Source organism: Petaurus breviceps, unplaced genomic scaffold (genome assembly GCF_028583685.1).
Source record: "Petaurus breviceps papuanus isolate PSGF00001 unplaced genomic scaffold, PetGlider_PUasm1.0 214, whole genome shotgun sequence".
NCBI classification, from domain to species: domain Eukaryota; kingdom Metazoa; phylum Chordata; class Mammalia; order Diprotodontia; family Petauridae; genus Petaurus; species Petaurus breviceps.
This window is the reverse complement of record NW_027185863.1, coordinates 11,266,482-11,294,384: the sequence shown is the minus strand read 5'-3', so window position 1 is coordinate 11,294,384 and position 27,903 is coordinate 11,266,482. Positions and strand designations below refer to the sequence as shown.

At 38.9% G+C, this 27,903-nt stretch overlaps 1 protein-coding gene across 4 annotated transcripts in view; it reads left to right on the top strand.

Annotated features, from left to right (window-relative positions):
• Positions 1 to 27,903, top strand: part of MCF2L (MCF.2 cell line derived transforming sequence like) — a 386,575-nt gene that overhangs the window by 125,182 nt on the left and 233,490 nt on the right. The window lies entirely within an intron of this gene.

Below are 27,903 nucleotides of genomic sequence, written 5' to 3'. Positions count from 1 at the left end.
TAAACTGACTAATGGCAGTGAATTGGACTTTAATTTTATGTGTTAATTAAAAGATAACTTAGAGTAAGTAATATTTGAAAAGAAGTTCCCGTTGATGTTATTTGGATTGTGGAACAGAGCAGGGCAACTTCTATGGGGCTGTTCCTATGCATTTGGAGTGTCTTCACAATTTCCTTTTTGGCATGATGAATCTGTGCTGACTTTGAAACAAAGAGGAAATAATCTTTGTTAATAGTGAAGACTGCTTCCTTCTGTCTCTTACACCTTTAGAATTGTTTTTAGAAATTCAGAATTCAGAAATAGCCTATTCCTAGGCTGACTAAAGAATGAATGTTGTCTTTCAGAGTCAGTTGTAATGATTTAGTCTATTTCATGAGTAATTGAACTTAAAGGGTGTTTCCTTTCTGAACAAAGCAATTAAATCAGTGTAGTATTTGTGGGGTTTAAAGGGTGTGGTCTGATTAAACCATTTCCTTAGACTTTTGCCCCATATCCTAGCTGAAGCATCATTTTTGTGAGTATGTATTTCCAGAGCTTTGTTCTCCTAGATTTGCCTCTAGGTGAGGGAGTATGAGATAAAAACAGCTCCTTTCTCCTCCCCTTTTTTCCCTTGGATACTTTGATAGATAATTTAAAAGAGTAGTTGAGCTTTGTTAGGGACAAATATGTTGCATTAATATCTTAAGGTCAAGGGTAGAAAAATAGCATAACTCCATAGGGAGTGGGGCATAATTGGGTAGGGGGGAAGGGGAGAAGGAGAATGAAACTGAGTTCACCTGGCTTTTTACACCCTTTGCACTTGACTGAGGCCAGAACTCCTGAATGGGAACCATTCCAATTAGTGATATCATTCTTTTAGACTTTGAAGGGAGGGATTATTTCTTCCTAAGCAATGAAGGGTGTGTTGGATGTGTGTGGGTGTTTAAAATCCATAACAGGTTATCTCAAGAGAACCATGGGCATCTATCTACCAAATAGTTGAAGGGCAAGTGTTTATTGCCTTTGGTCTTTCTTGTCTTTAATAGGTTTGCAGTTGTTGCCATGTGGGGTTTTTTGTTCTTTTCTCGGTTACAGAATACTTTTACATCAATATACTATGTTTATGCCTGTCCAATGGACAGTGTAGTGCTGTGGAAAAAACATTGGATTTAGCTTTAGAGGACTTAGAGAGTGCACACCTTCCTTCTGTCACTTACTCCCTGTGTGACCTTGGGCAAATCATTTAACTTCTTTTGGCCTCAGTTTCCTCATCTGTAAAATCAGGGGGTTGGCATCAGTGATTTTTAAAGTACTTTCCTACTGTATAACCTCTTAGTCTCCTGGTCCCATTTCCTCTATCCTTCTGAGAAACAAATGTAAGAACTGAACAGCTTTATTCTTTGTTGGTTGCTTCTCCATTCACTCATTCTGCAAATTTCCCCTGTGCCAGACCAGAGTTTTCTCCAACTTGACACTAATTTCTTCCTTAAATTTAGTCTTATTCTCTCCTTCTGGTAGAAGTAAGGTTACCAAGTTTTTTTTTCCTTTTCAGCAAATGTTTCTCGAGTGCCTTCCATTGCAAGCAGCTGGTGATGTGATGATGGAGAAAACAGGAGCCCCTCCCCTCTTATTGCCCCATTTTCTTTTTAGCCTATGAAAAGGATTAATGTGGCTGTCCATATAACTTGGTATTGACTTGCTATCCTTTATGTGCAGGGTTCTTAAGTATTTGGAAGAGAGTATCACTTCCTCTCTTCAAATGAGGAGACCCAGAAACTAAAAGAAGCTCCTTAAAGGGAAATGTTCCCAGATGTCACAGATGGAACTTTTGGCTGAGTCCTGTGCCTAGCCTTAGAGCTAGATTAATATCAAGACCACTGTCTTTTATCTGGCCAATTGGTATATTTATCTAAAACAAGGCCTTAACTCTTTAGGAATCAATTATAGATGAAAGCCTGGGTAAAATCCCATTACCTTTAACGGTGCATGTCATGTCTATTTCAGACATTCACAGCTGTATCCTGTTTAGTATCCTCTCCCTGAACCATCTTTATGGACAACTCCTTTATCTTTGCCTTGTCCCTGCCACCCTGTTTTAATTTTGGATTAAGGGGTGGGGGGGGAGGAGGGAGGGAAGGATATCTCATAGTCCAGCACAGCTCATCTGCATTTATCTGCATAAAAGAGGAAAATAGGTTTCAGCAGGTCACCTTGAGATGCCGATATTTCACATGGTTTCCTGTTCTATGACCTTGGAGATATGCTTTTCAAGCAGGCACCTAAATCCAAGCTTTAAATAGCAAGACCTGCAGCTTCAGTCCAATAGTCAAAACTCTTCTCCCATTTGGAAGGCTTCCATTTTGGGGGGCTTCCATCTGGTTTTGTTTTCCCTCATCAGATTTGCAGTGTAAGTCCATGCAAGAGCAGAGAACATCTGTGAGATGAATGTTGCTGATATGGTTGAAACATGCATTCAGAGCAATGTGGGCTAATTGGGAGAAGCATTGAAATGTGCCTGGGCAACCATAATTGCAATCCCACCTCTGGAGACAGTTCAATCTTGAGCAGGGCTCCTAATCTCTTTGTTCCCTGGTTTGTTTGTTTTTTTCATCTTGTGTTGGGCATATTAGCAAGTTACAAAGTAAGTTAAGATGAGGCGGCAGGTAGGTGGTGAAGTGGATGGACCATTGGCCTTGGAGTCAGGACCATCTGAGTTCAAAGTTGACCTCAAACCAGCTGCTTGCCAGTTACTAGCTGTGTGACCCTGGGCCAGTCACTTAATCCCAGTTGCCTCACAAAAAGAAAAAAAAAACAAAGTTAAGACAAATAAGATCTATAAAAGTAATTTGTTGGAAAGTGGGAGAGAGGAGTACCTGCTAAATTGTTTCCCCAATATTTGCACAGCTAATTTATGCCTTGTCCTCCCTATCCTCTTATTCTTTTCCATGTCTATTGGTTTTGTAATTTTCTAGTACCTTAGACACTCTGAAGCATGTGAAAATGATGTAATGATAGCTTTTAAGGAACTCTTCTTCAATCAGATACTGTCTTTAGAAATAACTCTGTGCCCCGTGCTTTTCTAAGGTACTGTGAGGAATCCACAGATCCCTGCCCTCAAGGGGCCTTACGTTTGTCATGGAGAGGGGATGTGCACACATGAAACAATAGTGAGCAAAAGAGAATACAGCAGATGCTCCCCCTTCAGAAGAGGGGCATATTATATTAGTGTGGGTGAAAGTAAGCCTTTGTATAGGTTCAAGAGAAAAAGGAAGGTGTTCCAATTCACGTATGACGAAAGGTATGAACACAAGAATGAAATGTGCGTGTATATAGATAAGATTAAAATAGAAGGTCTGTATTGGGAGATGAAGGGGGGGATAAAGTTGAATAGAGAGGGTGGAATCAAATTATAGAGAGCTTGAATGCTAAGCAGAGGGGATTGGACTTGATTATATAGACAATGGGGAACCATTAATTTAACAAACATTAAATGAGCAACTCCTAAGCCTGTAGCACTAGACTAAATAGTATTTGCCATCTTATTCAGATGATGATCTCTGGGCAGGGGTTCATTATTGTTAATTTTGATACCTTCTGTTAAATCCTCATGGTGAACAAATAAGGATAGGGACTAGACCTGGGACTTTAGTAGTATAGGATCTTTTCTCCCACCCCTCCCCCAGGTGAGGAAATCCCTTCTGTCAATGCAAGTTGGCACCTTCTCTGTAATTTATAAAGTGAATAGAAATGTCTAATATATTCCAAATTCAAATTCCAGTGAACTTTTAAAAAATTATTATTTACCATTAGGGATTATCTGTGACTCCATTTCCTTTCACTGATATAAATAATCAAGAGTAAATGTTGTATTTATAGTCACATGAAAAAAATGCTCTCAATCACTATTGATTAGAGAAATGCAAATTAAAACGATTCCAAGGTACCTACTTCACACTAATTAGATTGGCTAACCTGACAGGAAAGAAAAATGACAGATGTTGGAGTAAATGTGGAAAAATTGGACACTAATGAGCTTTTGGTGGAGTTTTGAACTGATCCAACCACTCTGGAGAACAATTGGGAGCTATGCCTAAAGGGCTATAAAACTGTGCGTACCCTTTGACCCAGCAATGCCACTACTAGGTCTGTATCCCAAAGAGGTCATAAAAAAGCAAAAGAACCTATATGTAAAGAAATATTTATAGCAGCTCTTTTTATGGTGTCAAAGAATTTGGAAATCAAGGGAATGTCCATCTGTTCAGGAATGCCTGACAAGTCGTGGTATATGATTGTGTTGGATACTATTGTACTATAAGAAATAATGAATAGTATAGTTTCAGAAAAAACTTGGGAAGGTTTATATGAATCAGCATAAAATGCAGTGAAGATAACCAGAAGAACATCGTGCACAGTAACCTGTAAGATGATGATTTAGCTATTTTTGATCAATATCATTATCCAAGACCATTCTGAAGAACCTGTGATGAAAAATTCATCCACCACAGAGAAAGAATTGATGGCATTTGTGTACAGATTGAAGCATAAATTTTCACTTTATTTTCTCTTACATTTTTTGACAACAGAGCAATTGAGGTTAAGTGACTTGCCCAAGATCACACGGCCGGTACCTATTAAGTGTCTGACGCCATATTTGAACTCAAGTCTTCCTGACTCCAGGGCTGGTACTCTTATTCACTGTGACACCTAGCGGGCCCAAGCCTCTCCATTCTTACCCACACTGGTCCTATAGGTAACAGGTTTAGGATATTACCAAGGATCATAAGGAAAACCTTTCTAGCTTATATACATCTCTCAATAATGCCAGAGTTTCTGTTTTGATGGTACAAAGCCAAGAGATGCATCAGAACACAGATGGAGGGAGAATTTGCACTTTTTGTGGGTAGGAGAATTTGCTACTTGTGTTCAGTCAAAGAGAATTTCATTGCAGCTCACAGCTGTTAAATCAGTTTACTGTTTTTTTCCCTGGTTTGAGATGTGTCCACACCCATATAAGATATGTACATCTACATGCATTGTCTATATCTGGCTTGTGGGATACATTAATAGATGAGTCTGAGGTCTAGACTATTTCTGAATAAAGGAGAACCAGAATAATATCTAGGGGTATGGAGAGAGGGAGCAGGAAATCCCCTGGAGCACTGCCAGATTCTCCAAGGAAGCAATGGACTAAAATAATTTCTTCCCCCTAAATATTGCTGGTTTAGAGGTACATAAGGTTTAAGAAAAAATGGCTTCTCCGGCTGTCTCTGAAAAGGGGAGGTAAGTTCTTATTTCACACTGGTCAATTTGATTTCTTCCCACCAAACAAAAGACCGTCACAAATAGAAAATAAACTTATTTATCTAAGCAAATAGAAAACAGAAATCAGGGAAGATATATAAAATAGAAGATACCAGAAAATGCATAGCAAATGAGCTTTTCAGATGGAAGTAAACTGAGATTTCAATTCACCCAAGGGGACATTCCTCAAAGTCTCTAGGTGGAAAATCAGAGACATATTGAGAAAGATAACTACCCCTACGTGTCTGTAGCTTTTGAAATCTGTCTCTCTACATGTCTCTGATCCCTAAGAGAGTTTGGCACTACTTATCTTGAAAGATGGAATTTATCTCCTTTCCCAAGACGTCACACTAACTCTTCATTCACACAGGTCTTATAGATTAACACTCTCCCCACCAATCCAGAGTCATACCTGAACAGCAGCCTTCATAATGCCCCTGAATTGGCTCAAAATGTGATTAGTACTAGGGGCAGCTAGGTGGCACAGTTGAATAGAACACTGATCCTGCAGTCAGGAGAACCTGAGTTCAAATTCGACTCAGACACTTGACACACTTACTAGCTGTGTGGCCTTGGGCAAGTCACTTAACCCCAATTGCCCTGCCTTCCCCCCCTCAAAACAATATGGTTAGCATTAGTATGCTAATGATAGTATTGAGCATACTAAACTATTGAGTATCATTTTATAGAAATAATGCTGAATTGAAAATCAGGAGACTTGGTTTCTCATCCCTGTTTGGCCATTAGTTTGCTGTTTAGGTAAATCATTTAACTACTTTGTGATTTCCCTCTTTGTAAAATGAGGGGCTAGATTAGACAAGCCACCAAACCTCTTCCAGTTCCAACACTCCAGGATTCTACAGCTATTCATTATTTATCATTTTAAAAGTTCCCTTTGAAAGAAAATTTAGCATGTTATAGTGACTTGTACCTCTCATTAAGTCAAACTTATGTAAAGCATTTAGCTAACATCATTTTAAACCAAGAATTTTAGAGGGAAGAAACTGAACCTTTTTCTTTGAAAGACATAAACTGTCTTGTTTCTTTGTAGTGAGAATAAATGTTGCTGTCTGGGAAAAAGGAATTGAAAGAAAGCAGAGTTGAAAGCCTGGATCTGTCAAAAGCTACTTACTCTTTAGGGAAAAGATGGAGTCACATCCAGAAGGTTTTATTCTGAGGCATTGTTTTTAATTGGCAAAACCAATTCAGAGTTAATTGAAGTGCTTTTAAAGATTGTTAGAGGGTGTGTGCATGTGTGTGTATGTGTGCGTGCGTGTGTGTGTGTGGTCTTGTCCTAGAGAAGCTATTCAGTTGTAGTCAGGCAAATCAAGTTTCTATAATCATGTTTCAGATCATTCTCTCATTTTAATCCCTTAGCATTTTAGTCAAATGTTTTATGAATAATAGACTTCAATGTATCATGTATATTCTGGTCAAGCCAGTTTATCTTTAATTTTATGGTTGAATGCCTATGTGTAAATAAAAGCTATCATATGTATTTATATTTACTATTTATATGTAAATTAAAGAAATCAAGTCCTGAATTCCCATATATAACCCCAAAGTAGATTCTTTTGAGTAGTTCTGAATTTCAGGAACTCATTACTGATCCATCAGCTTCTGGTTAATATCTATATTATAATAAGCTTTTTAGGGAAGACTTATTTTTTTTGTCAACAGTGTAAATCTAAATCCAACCAACTCCAGAGAGAGTATTTGCTGTTGTTCTGTTGTGTCTGATTCTTTGTGACTCAATTTGAGATTTTCTTGGCAAAGATACTAGAGGGATTTGCCATTTCTTTCTCCAGCTCATTTTACAGATGAGGAAACTGAGGCAAACAGGGTCACAAACTAGTAAGTGTCTGAGAGCAGGTTTGAACTCAGGAAGATGTCTTCCTGACCCCAGGGCTCTGTCCACTTCACTGCTTAGATGCCCCTGTGCCACCTAGCTGCCGAATGGGACGTAACTGAACAACAACGAGCTTTGCTGATGTTCACTCATTTGGTCCTCACAATAACTTTGTGTGCTAGGTACTATTATTACCCGCATTTTAGACTTGAGGAAACAGAGGCAGTCAGAGTTTGTGACTTGGATCGGAACTTGGGTTTTCCTGACTCCAAATGTAGTGCTCAATTCAGTGCACAACCTTGCACAGTTGTGTTGGAGTACAATTTCTGTGTATTGCCACTTATGACCAGTATATTCAATTTTGCTGATTAGTTATACTGCAAGGGTGGGTTCAGTTGTGTGTAGAGGTAGGATTGGAAGGGACGTTCAGAAGTGACAGAAACTTTTTTTTTTTAAGACATCAATAGCATTTAATTTTTTAAAAAAGAAAAATATATCTTTCTAAGAATGTTTTAAAAGAAATAAAGTTCAAAGTCTCATCTGGTACCTTTCTAACTTATCTCTAACTCATTTATTTATTTACTTACTCATTCATTCATTTACTTATTTATTTAGCTTTTTGGAGGGGGTAAGGTAGGACAACTGGGGTTAAATGACTTACCCAAGGGCACACGGCTAGTTTTTGTATTAAGTGTCTGAGGCCGGATTTGAACTCAGGTCCTCCTGACTTCAGGGCAGGTGCTCTATTCACTGTGCCACCTAGTTGCTCCTTATCTCTAACTCTTATCACTGTTTAATATAACTTTGGTTTTCTCCCCTGGGTAAAGTAAAGAACTCTTTCCGACCTACAGTGGTCAATGGGCTTCAGGGCAGTTTGCCATAAAAACCTTTTAAAAATAATTTTCATCATCTTCCTATTGATTTCCCTTGCCTCGTGGTCTTAAATGGTGATTTGCTAGCTTGTTTCATGTTGAAATTAATTATAATTTTTTTTTACAAATGTGTTTGTTTTAGATAGTTGAGTGATAGAGAAATATACAATGAAATGAAATTAAAATGTACCATAATGGAAATAGTGTTGAACCAGGAAGCAAGAAATCTGACTACCTGCCGGCTCTTCTGTGAGTATTTTATAATCTTGGATTAAGAGCTTAAAATGGAATGGTCTGATGTTGTTTTTTAAAGTTGATTTGGAGGAAGTCAGATATTACCATCAAATGCTTTTGTACTACATTCCAGGGAGCTATGTATTCAGTGTTCTTCCATGTTTAAAGACATTCTTACCAATGTTACTATCTCAGTCTGGGAGAAGGCAGGTTGTTGTGGGTAGTTGTTCTTCTACAGATTGGTAGTAAATAAATAGTCAATATTTAGATGCTTTTGGTAGCTTTTTCTTGATTAGCTTCTTGAGATGTATAGAATTCTAGCTCAGGAGAGCCATTCCTTATCTGACTATGGCCCACCAGTATGGGTCATGCATTATTGCTATGTCTTAGCATCCTATTAGAAAGCTGTATTCCTGTAGGCTGTGAAATAAATAATAAATGTTCAGTCGTTTGTCAGTTGTGCCCAAAACCTTGTTCCCCCCATTTGGGGTTTTCTTGGCAAAGACACTGGAGTGTTTTATCATTTTCTTTTTCAGCTCACTTTACAGATGAGGAAACTGAGACAAACAGGGTTAAGTGATTTGCCCAGGGTCACACAACTAGCAAAGTGTCTGAGATAAGATTTGAACTTAGGAAGATGAGTCTTCCTGACCCCAACACTCTATGCACTGTGCCATATAGCTGTCCCTTAAATTGGAATATTATTTTGGTAAAATTAGGAATCCACTAATAACTGGGTGCTATGTAATTCAGTATTCAAGATTGTTGTACAATGACTGAATCAGAATTTTGAATGACCTTGTAGCACAGAGAATTTTCTAAAGCAGGAGTCTAGCAAACCAGATCTTCTCAGCTCCAAGGCCATATAAAAACAGATGGTGGGCTGCATATGGTACATGGGCCATAGTTTGCTGACCTCTGATTTAAAGGTAAATAGGATCTGTCAAAATGGTGGTCTGTATATGTGTGTCTAGGAACTAAAACTGTGCATAGACTTTAAAGGAAAGTTATTGTAATGATAAGGAGTGTAGATGTAGAGCTGATGACTGATGACTTCATTCTACCTATATTGATAGGAGTGAACTCTCATAAGATGAAGGATTTAACCTGGTCATCAATGCACATAGAATAAGCAGAGAGTTTGGTGTGTTTATGTGTGTGTGTGTATGGGTGTGGTTGAAAAGTAGTCTCTTAAAAAAAAATCCATGTGGGTGGCTAGGTGGCATAGTGAATAAAGTGCTGGCCCTGGAGTCAGGAGGACCTGAGTTCAAATGTGGCCTGAGACACTTAACACAAAATACTAGCTGTGTGACCTTGGGCAAGTCACTTAACCCCAATTGCCCTCCAAAAAAGCAAAAAAAAAAATCCATCTTCTCTTAACCTTGGTCTAGATTATTTTGAGCTCTGTTTAGGGTTTTGAATAGTAAAATAATCAATTGCAGATAATATTTTATAAATATATCACAAATTAGGTTTGTTCTTTGCCCATCAGATCTGAATTCTGAGGAAATTTTAAAAATGTAACATGTTTCATTTCCCCGATGAGATTCTTATCTTCGTCTTTGATTCGTGTGACTTGATAGGAAAACTTAATCAGATCACATTAGTTTAGGTACATTCACCACAGAACATTGAAAGACACTAGAGTGTAGCAATGAGACTCCCAAAGGCAGATTGATGCTGAAGTAAGTAAAAAATGTATCAGTCATCTGTAAGCATAACAACAGTCACCATTTAATGGTTGAGTTCATACATAAATTCCTCCTAAAGTAATTGACTCTCCTCAATGCTAGTAGCAAAGGAGAAATGTCAAGTCATTCAGTAGAAAGTACACTGGGTTTGGAGCTAGACGACCTGAATTAAAATCCTATGTGACTTTGGGCAGGTTAGCCTATGTCTCTGGTTCTTACTATCTCATCTGTAAGATGAAAGAATTGGACCAAAAGTCTTGTGTGGTCCCTTCCATCCTGAAACCTCTTCTCATTCTTCTTTCCTAGCTATAACATCTGTCAAAGATGCAGGAAAGGGATATGCTCACCTTGTTGCCTAAATCTTGTGTTTGTCCTCCATTCTTGAAGAGGACCATGGCATCAGGGAGATAATGGCATGACTTGCAGTTGACTTTGATTTGAGTGAGGGAGAGCTGTGCAAGGTCACCAGCCTCACTTTCTCCTCCAGAACCATCTAGGTCCAGTGGTCAGATATTATATTCACCAGGATGACTGGAAATGGCCAGGATGCAATAGGAGACCCTGGCCCTTTTAGGCTAAGGTTCTCAATTTCAGGAAACTCCCATTCAGTGAATAGGCCTCTTTATTTATTTATTTTTTTGCCTTTTGGAGAGCAATTGGGATTAAATAACTTGCCCAAGGTTACACCGCTAGTGTTTTTGTATGGGTGTTAAGTGTCTGGGGCCAGAACTGAACTCAGGTCCTCTTGACTCTGTGGCCGGTGCTTTACTCACTGTGCCACCTAGTCACCCTGAATAGGCCTCTTTAAGAAGAGAGTCAAGGGATGGCCCCTTTAATAAAGACGAAAATTATTAAACTAGAACGGGACACATTTATATTCTTCTAGATGAAGCTACTAATCTTTGGCCATTTGCCAGGTGATTGTGCTGTCCAGCAGAATCTAGCAAATTCCCACTTTGGGAACACTGGCTCTTCTCTGAGTTTTCTTGGATGGATCATCTTACCAGCATTCTAGGTGACTACAGCTCCAAACCTTTGAACTCCCAAGATGGTTAGGGAGTCTACTACTATTTGAAATGAACTGTCATAGCATGATGACACGGTACTTGGACCCAGATCTTTCCTGGTGCTTCCCTCTATCTTACATGTCAGAGGACGGCAGCTTCTTTGCTGCACAATCTCTTTATCTCTTAATGCCTCATTCAGAATGACATTTTATGACATCCCCTGATGTTTAAGCAGTCATTTCCTCTTGGCTTTCTATGGTTTTGCCAAGACAAAAAGAAACGTGAAGGAAAATTTAGTCCTGATAGCATGGGCTGTACCAGATTTCCTTTCATATTCATCTTGTCAGATTTCTTCTTCCTTATTTCAGTGCTACCACTTTGAGGTTGACAGATTAATGGTTAATTAATTAATGGTTAATTAATTGGTTCATCCAGGGATTTCCCTTCTCTCTACTGAAACCATCACACAAATATTTGAAAAATTCCTAAATGAAAGATGTGATTGGGCAGCTAGGTGGCACAGTGAATAGAGCACCGACCCAGAAGTCAAGAGAATCCGAGTTCAAATCTGACCTCAGATACTTGACGCTTACTAGCTGTGTGACATTGGACAAGTCACTTAATCCCAATTGCCTTGCCTTCCCTCTTCCAAAAAGAAAAATAAAGTAAAATGAAAAAAAAAAAGATTTTATTATATTGGTCCAAATATAAGCTATGTTCCTCCCTCCTTAAATTTGTAGTTTATTACATGGTGTGCTGCCTCCAGAAAGACAACACGTCACTCAATTATCCAGTGAGATCCCATAAAGTCTGAGATATTAAACAGATCTTCATTCCACTCAACCTACAGTCCAGTAGTGGTCTTATCAGACTCTGACATGCCATACGCATGGCAATCTTCCAAGAGGCTTCAATTTTCCATTTGGCCACCAGAGGGCACTCATCTTGTAAAATCCCAGGCTCCTCTATTCCTTCTTGCTTCCTAAGTCTTCCAGGCTGTACCACGGCTGCTTGTTGACCCGGTTCAGAATTGAGTTGGGAGCGGCACAGACTGCTGTGAAGTGTATGGCTCTCCAACCTCCACCTCTCTTCTAAAGTCTTTTGTCAGTCAATACTTTCATCATTCCTTTACTTACGCCTCATGTCTCCATAATGCCTGGAGGGGTCTCTGGTCTGATTTTGACCATGTGTCCCTATTTGGCCTCTCTAAAAGAGGTTCTGATAGTCTAAATTGTGATGCAAGCATACCAGAGAGTCATGGGCACCTGTAACTGCTTGCCATAACCATCTACATGTGTTCAGATTGCTGAGTGCTATCTGCATCATGAATGTAGATCATGAAATCAGAACTAATAAAGATTAGGAAAAAAATTAAAATAAAGTCAGCTGACATTTATATGGTGTTTTATGGTTTGCAGAATGCTTTGTATACATCATCTCACTTAATCCTATAGTATAGGATTCACCCGCACACATGTGTTTACCTGGAGTGAGGAAATCTGAGTTTAAATCCGGCTTCAGATACTTAGCAGAAGCAGTGTGACCCTGGGAAAGTCATTTAATTTCTCTGTGACTCAGTTACCTTATCTGTAAAGTTGGGATGACAGTTGCACCTGTCTTCCAGGACTATTGTGAGGATAACGTGGTATAGTCCTTTTAGAGTTCTTAGTACTGTGCCTGGCGCATAGTAGGTGCTATGTAAATGTTGTTATATTTGGGAACCTCATGCATAAAAATTCATGCTCACATGTGTACTCTTATTATGGCAGGAAGTGGAATCTCACAAATTTTTAAAAAAATTCTTAAAATAGAAGGAGTTAATACTGTACTGGTCCAAATATACACCACGTTCTTCCCCCCTAAATCTGGGTTGCATAAAATCTGCATGCATTTTTTGTTGTCCAGTTGTTTCAGTCATGTCTGACTCTTTGTGACCCCATTTGTGGTTTTCTTGGCAAAGATTCTGGAGTGGTTTGCTGTGCTCTTCTCTAGCTTATGAGAAAACCGAGGCAAATAGGATTAAGTGACTTGCCCAGGGTTACACAGCTAGTGACTGAGGCTGGTTGAACTACAATTGACTGTAGGCCCCACATTCTATCCACTGTACCACCTAGCTGCCTATATTTGGGGAGAGCTGATTGTCTATATTTGGGGATAACTGATTGCCTAAAGAAAGTAGAAGAAACAGAGGAATTCATTGGAACTGGGTTTTTGAAGAAGGAATTGCAAATGGTCCTTCTCCTTGGGGAAGAGGAGAATATTTGCAGGATCATGGATTTTAGACCATTTTGCATAGGAGGAAACTGAATCTGAAAGGTTAAGTGACTTGCCCAGAGGATTTTAGGAAGAGGACTTTAATCCAGGTCTTCATGATCTCCCAGCACCCTATCCACTACACCACATTGCCTTGCAGAGAGATGATGAGAATGGAAGGTAATTAAAGAGAATGCAAGGACTCCAGGTGATAAAGAAATGAGGCAACTGAAGATCCAGTAAAAGGGCAATCACCTGACTCGTGCTGATAAAATTGTTCATATCAGTGAAGACACATAGATCTAACAGCGAGTCAGCCGTCTCTGTGAGGGCAGCAGATGGCTCAGCATTAACATAGCCGCTATATCATGGCAACGGTAACTACCCTACTCTGGCATGGCACTTTGGCCCATCTCTGGGACAAGAATGAAGCGGAATATCTTATCTCAGACCTCGTATCAGTGGCAATCACTGTCGCTGGGTCTGTCTTTTAATTCTCTTCTTATGTCTATCAGCCTTCAGTTCCAACATAATTTCATGTGCACACTTCATAGCATTCTGTGGTGTATGGGGTGTTCAGCAAGGACCAGCACTTCTCGTGTGAGGGCTTGTCAAGCCCTCTTCAGGGCTGCTCATTCACCTTTGGTGGCCACGTTCACCCATCTCTCACCTGTGGCTCCAAGAAGCTGTAGCATGTGCAGCAACCACATCCTGCTAAAACCATCTCAGCAGATGGGCTAAACCAGATTGAGTGAAACCCAGGGGCCTCAAACCTGTGTTGTGAAGTGTAGTGCCAATGCGATATTCACAATGCCAGTGGTCACAATAAATATACCTGCATAGTGCTTGATCACAAAATGTACCAGACTCTCCATATGTAAGACAGAAGCAAAACATTTATCCAGACACCAGAAAACCAAATCCCCAAACCAGTAAGCCGATTCCATCATAGTAGCAAAGAAGTTAATAAGCCATAACAGCACAGAGGGCCACACTCTCCATTGGCCTTCCCACAAACCAACACAAGACCAACATTTACTCACAAGTCTATCTGTCTCCCTCAAAGTGTCTTCTCCTCCCAACCATCTAGCTTGCTCTGACTCTTAGCTTCCTGTGGGCTCTGTTCCACCCTTCAGTAAACTCTTTTCAATACAGGCTCCATGTGCTCACATTTAGCCTATTAAGGGGCAGACTATATTTTCAAAGCAGGGAAGATCTTCAAATTCCCTGACCATTACAGTGAGTTAAGTGTATGTCTACCTCAAACATGTGAAGACTTCCCCTGGTGGAATGGGCAGATGAGAACAGATTGTTCCAGTGGCCCTGAAGGTGACTGAAAGCAGACACTGTGGAGCTCTGAGAGTTTGGCCAGACACCAAAGACATCAAGGTCATCCACTGCATCCTGGGCCATCATCAGTCATTTTAACTTTTGTTTTGCCACTGGACTGTGATGACTCTGGAGGAGAGAATGAGGCTGAGGACTTCATGCGACTCTGTCTCACTTAAATCCATTTCACACACCAGTCAAGGCATCACCCATGTCATTGGTCCTCTTAGAAAACAAAAGACAAAAAACAGCAATATAGCATTTTCCCACTACACTGTGTTGCCTCTCAGAGAGATGATGAAAATGAAACATAAAAATAGAGCATTCAAGGATTTCTAGTGATCAGGAAGAGAAGTGGAATTTAACAAGGCTTTGGGACCATATCCCAGTTCGAGACTAGTTGTGTTCCCAGCCCTGTATCCTAAGGCAGCAGAGCTTTGAAGCCAAGGAAGGTGGCCACCACTCCCATGCCAACTGGACTGTTCACTGCCACACATGAGCTCTTCAGACCCTTAGGGTCACATATCTCCAAAAGGTTCTTTATACTTTATCAAAACACCAAATAGACCTGGTCAGAAGCTTTTCAGCAAAATATTGTTCTCCAGGCTAAACTCAAGAAAATAATCGATGGCATTCTAGGCATTATTGAACTGAAGAGAAGGTTGTTTAACCTTTTCTGTTCAAAAAGAGAAGAACTCTTGCCATTTTCCTTAGGATTTCTCATTGAGGCATGCAAGTGAACATAAGGAAACAAGGGAAAGAGGGACAAGAACTTAGATATCAAATCCACCAGTTCAGTGTTTTAGTCCAGTACTTGGATAGCAATCAAATGCTCAATCAAACTCATGGCTGAAAAAGTGGTACCTCCATTCCTATTCTGCATTGTACTTATTTTGTGGACACTTAAAACTGTTGTAGAGGGGCAGGTAGGTGGTGCAGTGAATAGAGCACTGGCCCTGGAGTCAGGAGGACCTGGGTTCGGATCTGACCTCAGACATTTAATACACACACAAAAAATAGCCATGTGACCTTGGGCAAGTCACTTAACTCCAATTGCCCTCCCAAAAAAACCTGTTGTAGAATATAAACTACTTGAGGGGTACTTTGTATGCACAGTATCTGTCACATAGTAGGCACTTACATGCTTGCTTAGTAGGCACCTAATTGATAGGTTGGCATGGAAGGAATACTCATTCTTAGAAAGCTATGCTAGGAGAACCCAAGGTCTGTTGCATCCTGTGAAGCTGGAAGAACTTCAAATAGGTCAACCAATATCTTACATCCATGTGCCACCCTTGCTAATTTTAGGGATGAGGACTAGACTTTGGATTTCATTGGCCAAATAAGCTCCTGCTCAGAATATTTCTCTGCTTGTGCAGATTAGCCCGTTCTCTGCCACTTATAGGTAGAGAGAGCTATGCTAGAGCACCAAGGAATGAATTCCCAGGATAATGTAGTCACTGTCAGAAGCAGCACTTGAACCCAAGTCTTTCTGGCTCTGAAGCCAGTTCTTTACATTATAGCAAGCTACTTCTTTCAAGTTTAGAGGCAGCAGCTAGGTGCCTCAGGGGATAAGAGGCCCAAGCCTGGAGTTAGGAGACTTGAATTCAAATTCAGCCTCACACTAGCTTTGTGCACCTGGCCGAATCACTTATCTTCCATCGGCCTCACTTTTCTCAACTCTAAAATGGGGAGAGTAATAGCACCTACCTCTCATAGAGTTTTTGTGAGGATCAAATGAGATATTTGTAACGTGCTTAGCAAAGTACTTGGTACATATGAGGTGCTTAATAAATGCTTGCTGTCTCCCACCCCACTAAATTTAGTGTTTTTGGCCACTCCAGTACAACCACTGAGGCATAGAAGGATTGTGATCTGTGCTGATAAAAAGGAGTACCGATACCAAGAAAATCTTGTGAAGTATTAAAAGAGATCATAGGATCCAAGATTTAGAACTGGAAGGGACGTTAGTAGTCATGTAGTTCAGCATCGTTTCCCCTACTTTTTTTTTTTTTACAATTACACAAGCCAGTTTTATTGAGGAAAGATGCTCACAAAACAAAGGGAACTCAGAGAGAATGATAAAAGCAGGCCCTTGGGTCTGTGGGTTAAATTGGACATCTAACTGGGGCCCCAGAGGGAGAACCCTCTCCCTCAAGCCAGTAACTTCTGGTAGGTTGATAGAGGTTTTTTATTTTTATTTTTTGTTGTTTTTTGTTTTGGGAATGTAGGGCAATTGGGATTAAGTGACTTGCCCAAGGTCACACAGCTAGTTTTTTTTGTGTTAAGTGTCTGAGGCCAGATTTGAACTCAGGTCCTCCTGACTCCAGGGTGGGTGCTCTATTCACTGTGCCACTTAGACGCCCCATGATAGGGCTTAAAAAATTTTAAATTTAATTTTAGTTTACAACATTCGGTTCCACAATCCCTTGATTTCCAAATTTTCTCTTTCTCTCCTCCCCCTCCCTCCTATGGTGACATGCAATCCAATATAGGTTCTACAAATACCTTCACATTAAACATTAGTCAAGTTGTAAAGAAGAATGATAGCCAATGGAGTGAACAACTCAAGAAAAGGAACAGAACAGAACAAAACACAGAAGATAAGAGAGCAAATAGTTTGCTTCTATCTGCATTCAGATTCTGTGGTTCTTTCTCTAGATGTGGACATTCCTTTCCATCATGAATCTGTTGGAGTTTTCTTCTAACCTTGCATTGGTGAGAGGAGCCCAGTCTGTCAAAGTTAGTCATCACAGATACGGAGTGTCTGTAATTGTGTGCAGTGTTCTGGTTCTGTTCCCCTCACTCAGCATCAGTTTATACAAGTCTCTCCAGGTTATTATGAAATCCGTGTGCTCATCATTTCTTTTTTTTTAAATCAAATGCTTTATTAACTTCTAGTTTGCATCATTCATTTCCATAAGATTTTGAGTCACAAATTTTCTCCTCGTTTTTCCCTTACCCACCGCCCCAAAATAGCAATCCCACTGGATATCCCCTCTTCCAATCTGCTCTCTCCCATACCCCCTCCAACTTTCCAGTAGGGCATAATGGATCTCTATGCCCCAATGCCTGTATATCTTATTTCCCAGTTACATGTAAAATAATACTGATAACAGTGTGTATATATATATATTTTTTTTTTAAAAACATTTGATTTTAACACTTTGAATTCCGGATTCCTTTCCTTCCTCCTTTGTCACCCACCCTTACTGGGATGATAAGCAATTCAATATAGGTTGTACATGTGTAGCTATGCAAAACATTTCCATAGTAGACATATTGTAAAAGACTAACTATATTTCCCTCCCTACTATCCCACATCCCACTTGTTCTATTCTCTACTTTGATCCTGTCCCTTTTCAAAAGTAGGTGCTTCCAACTTCCCTCCTTCCCTCCCCGTCCCCAGCCTGCCCTCCCTTCCATTATCCCCCCTCTCATCCCCTTCTCTCCTACTCTCCTGTAGGGTGAGATACCCTATTTAGTGTGTATGTCATTACCTCCTTAAGCCAAATTCAATGAGAATAAGGTTGACCCATTCCCTTTTGCCTTCCTATTCTTCCCCTCCATTGTAACCATTTTCCCTTGCCTCTTCTATATGAGATAGTTTACCCCATTCTGTCTCTCCCCATCTCCTTTTGTTATATTCCTCTCTCACCTCTTAATTTCACTTTTAAGTATCATCCTTTCCCATTAAATTGGTCCTGTGCCCTCTATGTATATCTGTAAACATATATACACACATTCACATATGTATTCATATGCCCATATACCCTCCTATATAGACATATATACACACACATTTCTATTCCCTTCAATTATTCTCATACTGAGAAAAGTTTCATCAGTTACAATTATTGCTTTTCCATGTAGGAATGTTAATAGTTCAACTTTGATAAGTTCCTTATGATTTCTTTTCCATTTACCTTCTCAAGCTTCTCTTGCTTCTTGTATCTGAATGTCAAGTGTTCTATTCAACTCTGTTTTTGTCATCATGAATGCTTGAAAGTCCTCTATTCCATTGAATGACCATATTTCCCCCTGAAACATGATACTCAGTTTTGCTGGGTAGGTGATTCTTGGTTTTAATCCCAGCTCCTTTGACCTCCGGAATATCATATTCCAAGCCCTTCGATCCCTCAGTATAGAAGCTGCCAGATCCTGGGTTATCCTTATTGTGTTTCCACATTATTCAAATTGTTTCTTCCTGGCTGCTTGTAATATTCTCTTCTTCATCTGGGAATTCGGAACCTGGCTATAATATTCCTAGGAGTTTTCTTTTGGGGATCTTTTTCAGGAGGTGATCGGTGGATTCTTTCAACCTCTATTTTGCCCTCTGGTTCTAAAACATCAGGGCAGTTTTCTTTGAGAACTTCCTGGAGGATGCTTTCCAGGCTCTTACTTTGGTCATGGCTCTCAGGCAGTCCAATAATTTTTAAATTATCTCTCCTGGATCTATTTTCCAGGTCAGTGGTTTTTCCCATGAGATATTTCACATTACCTTCAATTCTTTCATTTGTTTGGATCTGTTTAACAGCATCTTGATTTCTTATAAAGTCACTAGTTACCATTTGCTCCAATCTGATTCTGAAGAATGATTCTCTTCAGTGAGCTTTTGAGGTTCTTTTTCCATCTGGCAAATTCGGCTTTTTAAGGCATTCTCCTAATTGGCTTTTTGAGCCTCTTTTGTCATTTGATGCTCCTCATTTCTTATAGCACAGTAGTATTCCATTTCATTCATATACCACAACTTGTTTAGTCATTCCCCAATTGATGAACATCCCCTTGATTTTCAAAAATTCTTTGTCACCACAAAAAGAGCTGATGTAAATACTTTTGTACATACAGGTTCTCTTCCCACTTGTATGATCTCTTTGGGATACAGCCCTAGAAGTGGTATTGCTGGCACAAAGGAATTTCCCCCACTTTTTACAGATGAGGAAATTCAGACCCATGGAGAAGAAATGAGTTGTTCAAGGTTTTCCTTGTGGTGAAGTGACAAAGCTGGGGATTGAATCTTTTAACTGCAATTTGAGGTCTTTTAACTGCAAATTTGATGTTTTTCCTACCATATTAAATTTCCTCTGTATTAATAATGAGAAATAATTAAGTCAAAATTATATACCAGAAACTCACTATATTCTTCATAAACTAATAGGCAAATTCCCATATGACAAATACAGATGGGAAAATATCCTTTTATTTATCAACTAATCATGCTATTGTATACAAATTGTTGCCCATTATCATCTAAATATAATATTATCCTGCAAAAATTTAAGAAAATTCAATAGGTAATCGTACCAAATACTTGTAATCTCCAAAATTTTTGGAATAAAAAGCTCTCAAAATATAGAGACATAGTGGAAGAAATTAAAATTGTGTGCAAATAGGGAGAACACATATATCATTACCCATATCTTTGATTTGTCCCTAAGATGCTTTCTAGGAGTCTTCATTCAGAAGTCCTCATTCAGAAAATGAGGTTACATCTGTTTTTTTTCCTTGTGTTGCAAAAATCAGTTATTTTTTTCTGTGCAATCATTCAGTTCCCTAGATATTAAATAAAAAAGAAAAATAGGCACTGACTTACCCTAAGACAATTGCTATTTGAACTTCAGAAAACATGAACTTGAGGAGAATAAAATTATAATATGAGTATGGTGGTTATAGTTGACACTTAGGTAATGCTTGAGATTTCCAAAGTATTTTATATACATTATCTCATTCTTTCCTCACAATAGCCCCATGAGGTGAGGACCATCAATGTTTTCCTCATCTTATAGATGAGGAAAACAAGTCTTAGGGAATTTAAGTAACTTGGATGTAGTCACACGGGAGGTAAGTGTTAAAGGTGGGATTCAAACCTAGGCAAGAATCAAGGGGGCAATAGAAGGAGTTAAATAAGATGGAGGCTTTAGGAATGATTTTTATTATGTTTTTATTGTCTTAAAAGAAAGCCAAGAGAGGAGGGAAAATACCATAGGAAAGAAACAGTTAACTGGGAGAAAAGAATCTTTGCAGCCAGTTTCATCTGTTAAAGGTAGCATTTCAATGACATATGAGGAACTTATTTAAATTTATAAGAATAGGATTCATTCCCCAATAGATAAATGGCAAATAGGCAGTTTTCAAGGGGGGAAAAATCCAAGTTATATAAAAAAGACTTTATCACTAATAATTAGAAAAATTCTAGTTAAAACAACTCTGAGGTCCTACTCTCTTGTAGTGCCAGTGCCATATTTACAGCGCCCACGATCACAATAAAGACCATGACTATAAATATTGCATGACTTTCAATTGCAAAATATAACAAACTCTCCATATAGAGGACAGAACCAAAGCATTTATTTAGACATCAGAAAAGCAAATCCCAAAACCAGTAAGCCGATTCCATCATAATAGAAAAGAAATTAATAAGCCATAACAACACTGAGAGCCACAGCATCCTTTAGCCTTCTCACAAACCAGTATTTAAATCAATATATACTCACAAGCCTATCTGACTCCTTTCTTGAACCTCTTCTCTCTCCCACAGTCTCTCTGGCTCTGACTCCCAGTTTCCTGTGGGCTCTGTTTCTCTTCAGCAGACTCCTCCCAGCACAGGCTCCATGTAACTACATTCAGCCTATTAGGGAGTAGAGTTTATCTTCACAGTAGGGAAGTTTCCTGTGGGCTCTGCAGTACCCTTCAGCAAATTCCCTCCATCATAGGCTCCATGTAATTACATTTAGCCTATTAGGGGGCAGAGTTTACTTTCAAAGAAAGGGGAGTATTCAAACTCCCCCCTAGGTCTATTAAGGGGCAGGGAAGATCTTCAAATTCCCATTCCCATCACACTTCTGCTTCCCAAGATGATAAAGTTGAAATAAAAGGAAAATGACAGATATCATAGAAAATAGACACACCGGTGCTCAGTTGAAGGAGAAGTGAATTGGTCTAATGATTCTGGAAAGCAATTTGGCAACCATGCCCTCAAAATTAGTCAATAAGCACTCATTAAATGCCTCCTAAGTGTCAGATACTGTGCTAAGGACTGGGGATATAAATACCAAAAAAAAAAAAAAAAAAAAGAGAGAGAGAGAGAGAGAGAGATTCCTTTACCTCCAAGAACTTGCAGTTAAGAATACTGAAAGAGGAGAGGTGGGAAGGTACCAAGCTTGAGGCGCCATGATGGAGACATCCAGGAGTGCAGCCAGATGGGAAATAAAGAAAGAGCTGGCTGGGGTGACCTCTTTGATGGTTTTGAGAGGAGCTCTCTGGTCCATCTTCTATTCAGTCTGCTAACTGACTAAGGAACACAATGGATCTGTTCTTGGCTCCATGGTTTCACTCCTGCTGTCCTCATCTGAAATGCCCTTTTCTTGCATCCCTCTGTCCATCTAAATCATACTCATATTCCAAGGCATAACTCAAGTTCTACTTCTCCCATGAAACTTTATTTAACTGCCCCAGCTCTGCTTAATCTCTCTTAAAAAAAAAAAACTCTGATAGCAGTCATAATTTATATCACACCCCTTAGCAACTAAATATGAATTTTCTTTTTCTTTTTTGGGGAGAGAATCACCATTTATTGTGGGGGTTTTTTGCCTTTCCAGCTAGACTGGGAAGTTCCTTGTGGACATGTGACATGTCTTAGATTAAGATAATATATGTAAAAGTGTTTTTCATCTCTTAAAGTATTATATACAGTTTGTAATCATTCTAGTAAGTTGACTCGGCTTATTGATGCAGTTTACTTCATTCTCTATGTGATGTAGGCCATTCTACTCTGTGTGCCCATTAAGTTGCTTTAAATAGGTCTGATCCCATGGGAACAAAGGTATGTGGCAAACATAGTCTCTTAGTAACTACTGCCGCAGACCAGCTACAAGACCCATGGATGAAACTGTAGCTACTTATGCCATAATCTCTCCCTTTCCCTCTTGCTCCCCCTCCTTTCACGTATGTGTGTATACATACATGTATATATGTGTATGTGTAATATTAAATGAATACTCACAGGGATGGACATGTCAAAGACTGGTGAACAAGCAAGAAGCCATGTCCCAAAATTATCAGTGCAGTTTTATGTTTTAATAATTTAAAATGCATTGATATTTTGGGACATCCTGTATTGTAGATCAAATGATATTTTTGCACACACAAAAATATTCTCGAGCACCAAATACTGTTTATTTGATACAAGAGACTTCCACTACAAAAGATTTTTTAAAAGTCAGTTTGTTGCCATTTGTTTCTCCAGTATTTAACTTGTAGTACCAGAACTGGTCTGCAGGGAACATCTGAGCAGTTTAAATATTGTTAAGTGAAAATACTTTGTTAATCCATTTTGTAGAAGACTTAGTCTATCTTAAATATTCAGTGTCTGTTTCCACCTCTTCAGATTGATCCATGTTTCCTCGCTGCTCAAACATATATCATTGTTGATTTGCATCAAATCTGCACCCACATCAAGGATGCTATTCCTGAATTTTAATAATTCATGTCAACTGAGTGTGCCTAATGTTAGCTATTTTGTGTCTAGAGAAAATAGATGTTTGTTATATATTCTACATCTTTTCAATAAAATCATATGGAAACCATCCCTATGCCACAGACAAAAGAACACCTGATGTCTTGAAATTCTGATTTAAATGAAAATGTCAAAATCCCGTCCAATTCAACCCATCAGACATTTTTAAAGGACCTACTATGTAAAAGCTACTATATTAGCAGTTGGGAATATGATGATAAAAGGAAAAAAATCACTGTCTTCAAGGAAATTAGATTTCTACTGAGAAAGGAAAGAGTGGAAAGAGAATACCGTTATCCCTTTCATATTGCAGGGGTTAGGGGAGCAGAACCCTCACGATCTGGAAAAATCCATGTAAAATTTTTTTGACTTTCCCTTCAAACCAGAGAAGAAATCTGATTTTTTTCCCCTTTTTTATGGGATGTTTAAAGTACCTTACTGTAAAATTTGGGTTAAGGGGCAGCTAGGTGGCACAGTGAATAGAGCACTGGCTGTGGAGTCAGGAGGACCTGAGATCAAATCTGGCCTCAGATACGTAACTTACTAGCTGTGTGACCTTGGGCAAGTCACTTAACCCCAATTGATCAGCCTTCCCTCCCTCCAAAAAGCAAAACAAAAAAAATTGGTTTAAGCATTTGGTCCTAAGCTCTGTGTCATCTCTGGCTTTTCCAAAACTCTCCAAAAAGTCGCATTTAATTTCTTATTCTGACTCTTGAATATATCAGAACCATGATGGGGAAAGTGGAGATGTATAAGGAGTAACTGTAGCCTATAGAGACTGGAGGAGAGTGCAGAGAGGTTTTGAGAAGAGAGAGAGAGAGTGAAGAATGAGGAGAATGCTGCCAAATAAAAAGAGACTGTGTTAGGGTGTGGGACAGGGAGATAAGAGGTTGCAATTGTATGTTCATTAGCTGTCCTTAGAGCAAGTCAAAGGACATAGGCTTACGTTCTACCTCTGGTATTTAAACTCTTTTATCTCCTCAGGCCTCAGTTTCCATACATGTAAAATGAGAGGGTTGAACTCAGTGAGCTCACAGGCCACTTTATCTTTCATCCTATGATTGTATGACACATTAGATGACCTTTCAGGTCCTTCCAGCCCTAAATCTATGATGCTATAATCGATCCTATGACTTGATGGTCTCTCAGGTATTTTTGGCTCTAAATCTGTGTCCCACTGCAAGGTAGCTGGTGGTAAATCAAAGAGTCTGATGGAACAAGAAGCTTAAGTAGCTGGATTTTTTTTTGCAAAGGGGCTACTTTAAGGGGAACGTTTTCTTTCACAGAAGAGCCACTGTATCAGCATCAACTCTGAAAGACAGGAACTTAAAGGAGGATCAAACATTTTGAGAAGAATTTTTAAAAAAAATTCAAATAATAAGCTGAAGCTTGTAAAGGGGGTCCTTTATTACTTTCTAAACTATTTAAAGAGAGCAAAGTACAGTGGCTTTCCTGTATCGATATTGGTTGTCTTTGAAAAGTTGTTTTTTTTGCTTCCGTAGTCCTACTTTGGGGGGGGGGGCTGGTAAACATACGGTTTTGAGACCATTTCTCAAAACTGTAGGAAAATAAGGCTCTTTAGTTATAGGCATGTTTCAGATTGTAGAAGTAAGTTTACTGTAGAAAAGGAAATGAAAGTGAAAGCATATGTTTTCTTTTGTTTAATAATAATAATAACAATTAGCAAGGATAGAGTGCTTTACAAATATTTTATTCTCTAACCTTAAGAAGTAGGTGGCATTATTATTCCCATTTTTCAGATGAGAAACTGAGGCAAAGGTAAGTGACTTGCCCAGGATCACATAGCTAGTAAGTATCTGAGACTGGATTTGAACTCAAGTCTTCCTGACTTCAGGCCCAATTCTCCATCCACTGCTACCACCTAGCGGCCTCAGATAAACTATAAAGATGGAAAGTGGCATAGACTTTTAATAGTAATCATCTCACTCTCGAGTGGTTTTACTCAATTGTTTTGGGGAATATACTTTGGATGGGCATTGTCTGAGTGTCAGGAAGTGCTTATAAAAACAAAAAAGTGTGTGTATGTGTAGATATAATTATAGATTATATATATATATAAATATAGGTGTGTGTGTGTGTGTGTGTGTGTGTGTGTGTGTGTGTATGGAGAGAGAGAGAGAGAGAGAGATGTATATGTAATAGAGCAGCTAGGTGGTGTCTTGGATAAAGGGAGTCAGGAAAACACATTTTTATTCGTTCAAATCTAACTTCAGACACTAGCTGTGTGGCCCTGGGCAAGTCACTTAATCCTATTTATCTCTCTCTTCATTTGTAAAATGAACTGGAGAAGGAAATGGCAAACCACTCCAGTATCTTTGTCAAGAAAACCCCAAATGTGGTCACAAAGAGTCAGTCATGATTGAAAACAATTGAACAGCAACATATAAAAATAAGAGTTCAGTATCATGCTTGAATAAAGTTTTAAAAGTGAGATTGAGGACAGAGCAATATATTTCATCTCTTAAAGGATGCAAAAGTTAAATGAGAATTTTCATTTTTGAGGTCCTAAAAAAGAAGTTTATAATATCATGTCTAACTCCCAGTCTTATCTGGAAAATCAAGATTTCAGATTTTGCTATTTCTTTTTAAAAAACCAGCTCTATTCATTCTTTATGGAAAAGCTCACAACTTACATTTTTGTTCAGTAACCTTATCTGCAGTGCTGTTATTAATAGTGCCGCTCACCAGTGAATCATTCATTTATGCTCACAGAGACACTGGGTAGAATCTTAATGACTGAGCCTGGAGTTTCACCAACAAGACATGGTTGGAACACAGACTCCATTGCTAAATTGCCAGACAGAAGAGTAGTGTGGGAAGATTTACAACTCGAGATGCAAGATATAAATTATTATTTAAAGTACTGATTGCTTGTTGCTAATGTACCAAAAGAGAGAGAGAAGGGGGGAGGGGCGAAGAGACAGACAAAATTACTTCAACTTGAATTTTTTTTTCCTGCAACACAATTTCATCTTTAGGTTTCGGTTTAAGAAGCATAATAATAGATCCCCCAAGTCAGCTCTGACTTAGAGGGTATATATTCTACTTGTATTTCACACTGTCATGACAAAAGCAGCATGATGTAGCTACAAATGGATTGGAGTGGAAGTTGGGGGGAAAAAACAACCTGATTCTTGATCCTGCTACTGATGCTGTATGACCCTGGGCAAGTCGTTTTCTCATGTGTAAAATGTGGATAATGTACATAGTTGCCAGTACACAGTTGCCAGATAAGACTATGAGTTGGACATGAAATTATAGACTTCTTTTTTAGGACCTCAAAAATGTAAATTCTCATTCAACTTTTTTTTTTTTTTTTGCTTTTTGGAGGGGGCAAAGTAGGGCAAATTGGGGTTAAGTGACTTGCCCAAGATCACATGGATAGTTTTGTGTTAAGTGTCTGAGGCTGGATTTGAACTCAGGTTCTCCCGACTCCAGGGCCAGTGCTCTATTCACTATGCCATCTAGCCACACCTCATTCAACTTTTGCGTCCTTTAAGAGATGAAATATGTGTATGGTGGACTATTGCTCAGTCCTCAATCTCACTTTTAAAACTTCATTCAAGTATTATGCTGAACTCATATTTTTATCACATATGTTGTTCAGTCGTTTTCAGATATATAGGTATGTGGAGATAATATATGAAAACTACTATGTCAGCCTTGAAGTATTATAATAATGCTGATCAACACATATGCTGCTCTAAGGCTTGCAAAACATTCTACTTAAATAGGGTGTCCCAAAAGTCTTAGTGAGGTTTAAAGCTTAAAATTGAACTAAGACTTTTGGGACCCTCTGTTATCCCAATTCATTTTTGAAACCACTCTTTTAAGTAGGTGCTACATGTATTGTTGGGCAGTTAGCTGGTGTTGAGTGTAAAGCAGCAAGTCTGGAATCAGGAAGACTTCTCTTTCTGAGTTCAAATCCAACCTCAGGCACTTACTAGCGATATGACCCTGGGCAAGTCACTTAAGCCTGTTTGCCTCAGTTTCCTCATCTATAAAGTGAGGTGAAGAAAAAAATGGCAAACTACTCTAGTATCTTTGCCAAGAAAATCCCAGAAAGGATTGTGAAGACTCAGACATGACTGAAAAGTGGCTAAATAACAACAAAAACATATATTGTGGTGCTATTTTACAGATGAGGAAAAAAGAGAATTTCAGCGACTTGCCCAGGGTCTTACCCAACTAGAAAGTCTCAGAGGTGAGAATTGATCTCAGGTCTCATCTGAATCTAGTGTATTATTCAACAGCACAATTAGGATTTATTTAGCACTTTGAGTAAAGTACTTTTGTAAAGTACTTTACATATATTCTAGCATTTGATACTCACAACAACTCTCAGAGATAGTTGTTATTCTTAACTCCATTTTACAGATGAGGAAACTTAAATTCAGAAATGGTCCCACAGCTAATAAGTGTCTAGTGCAAGAGTTGAAATCAGACCTTCCCGTGATTCCAGGTCTAAAAATCTGTCTGTACAATGCTGCCTTACATGAGAATGTCAGCTGTTAAATTTTAGAAAAATATAGTGTCAGGGGTACACTGACCCTGGGGTGACAAGGACCTGAGTTCAAATTTAGTCTTGGACACTTGACACTTACTATCTGTGTGACCCTGGGATAGGCACTTAACCCCAATTGCCTCACCAGAGGGGGAAAAAATCTGTTTTAAGTTGTGATTTATCTATGATATTCCTCTTGAGATATTTTTTCCTCCCTAAAAAACAACTGATAATAAAAGCCCACTCTGTTGCAGAGTATCAAAACTTGGTATTCTAACACATGACATTTCTGACTGTGATTCTTCTTTTTTCAAAAAATGGTCTTTTATTTTTTCCCAATGACATTTT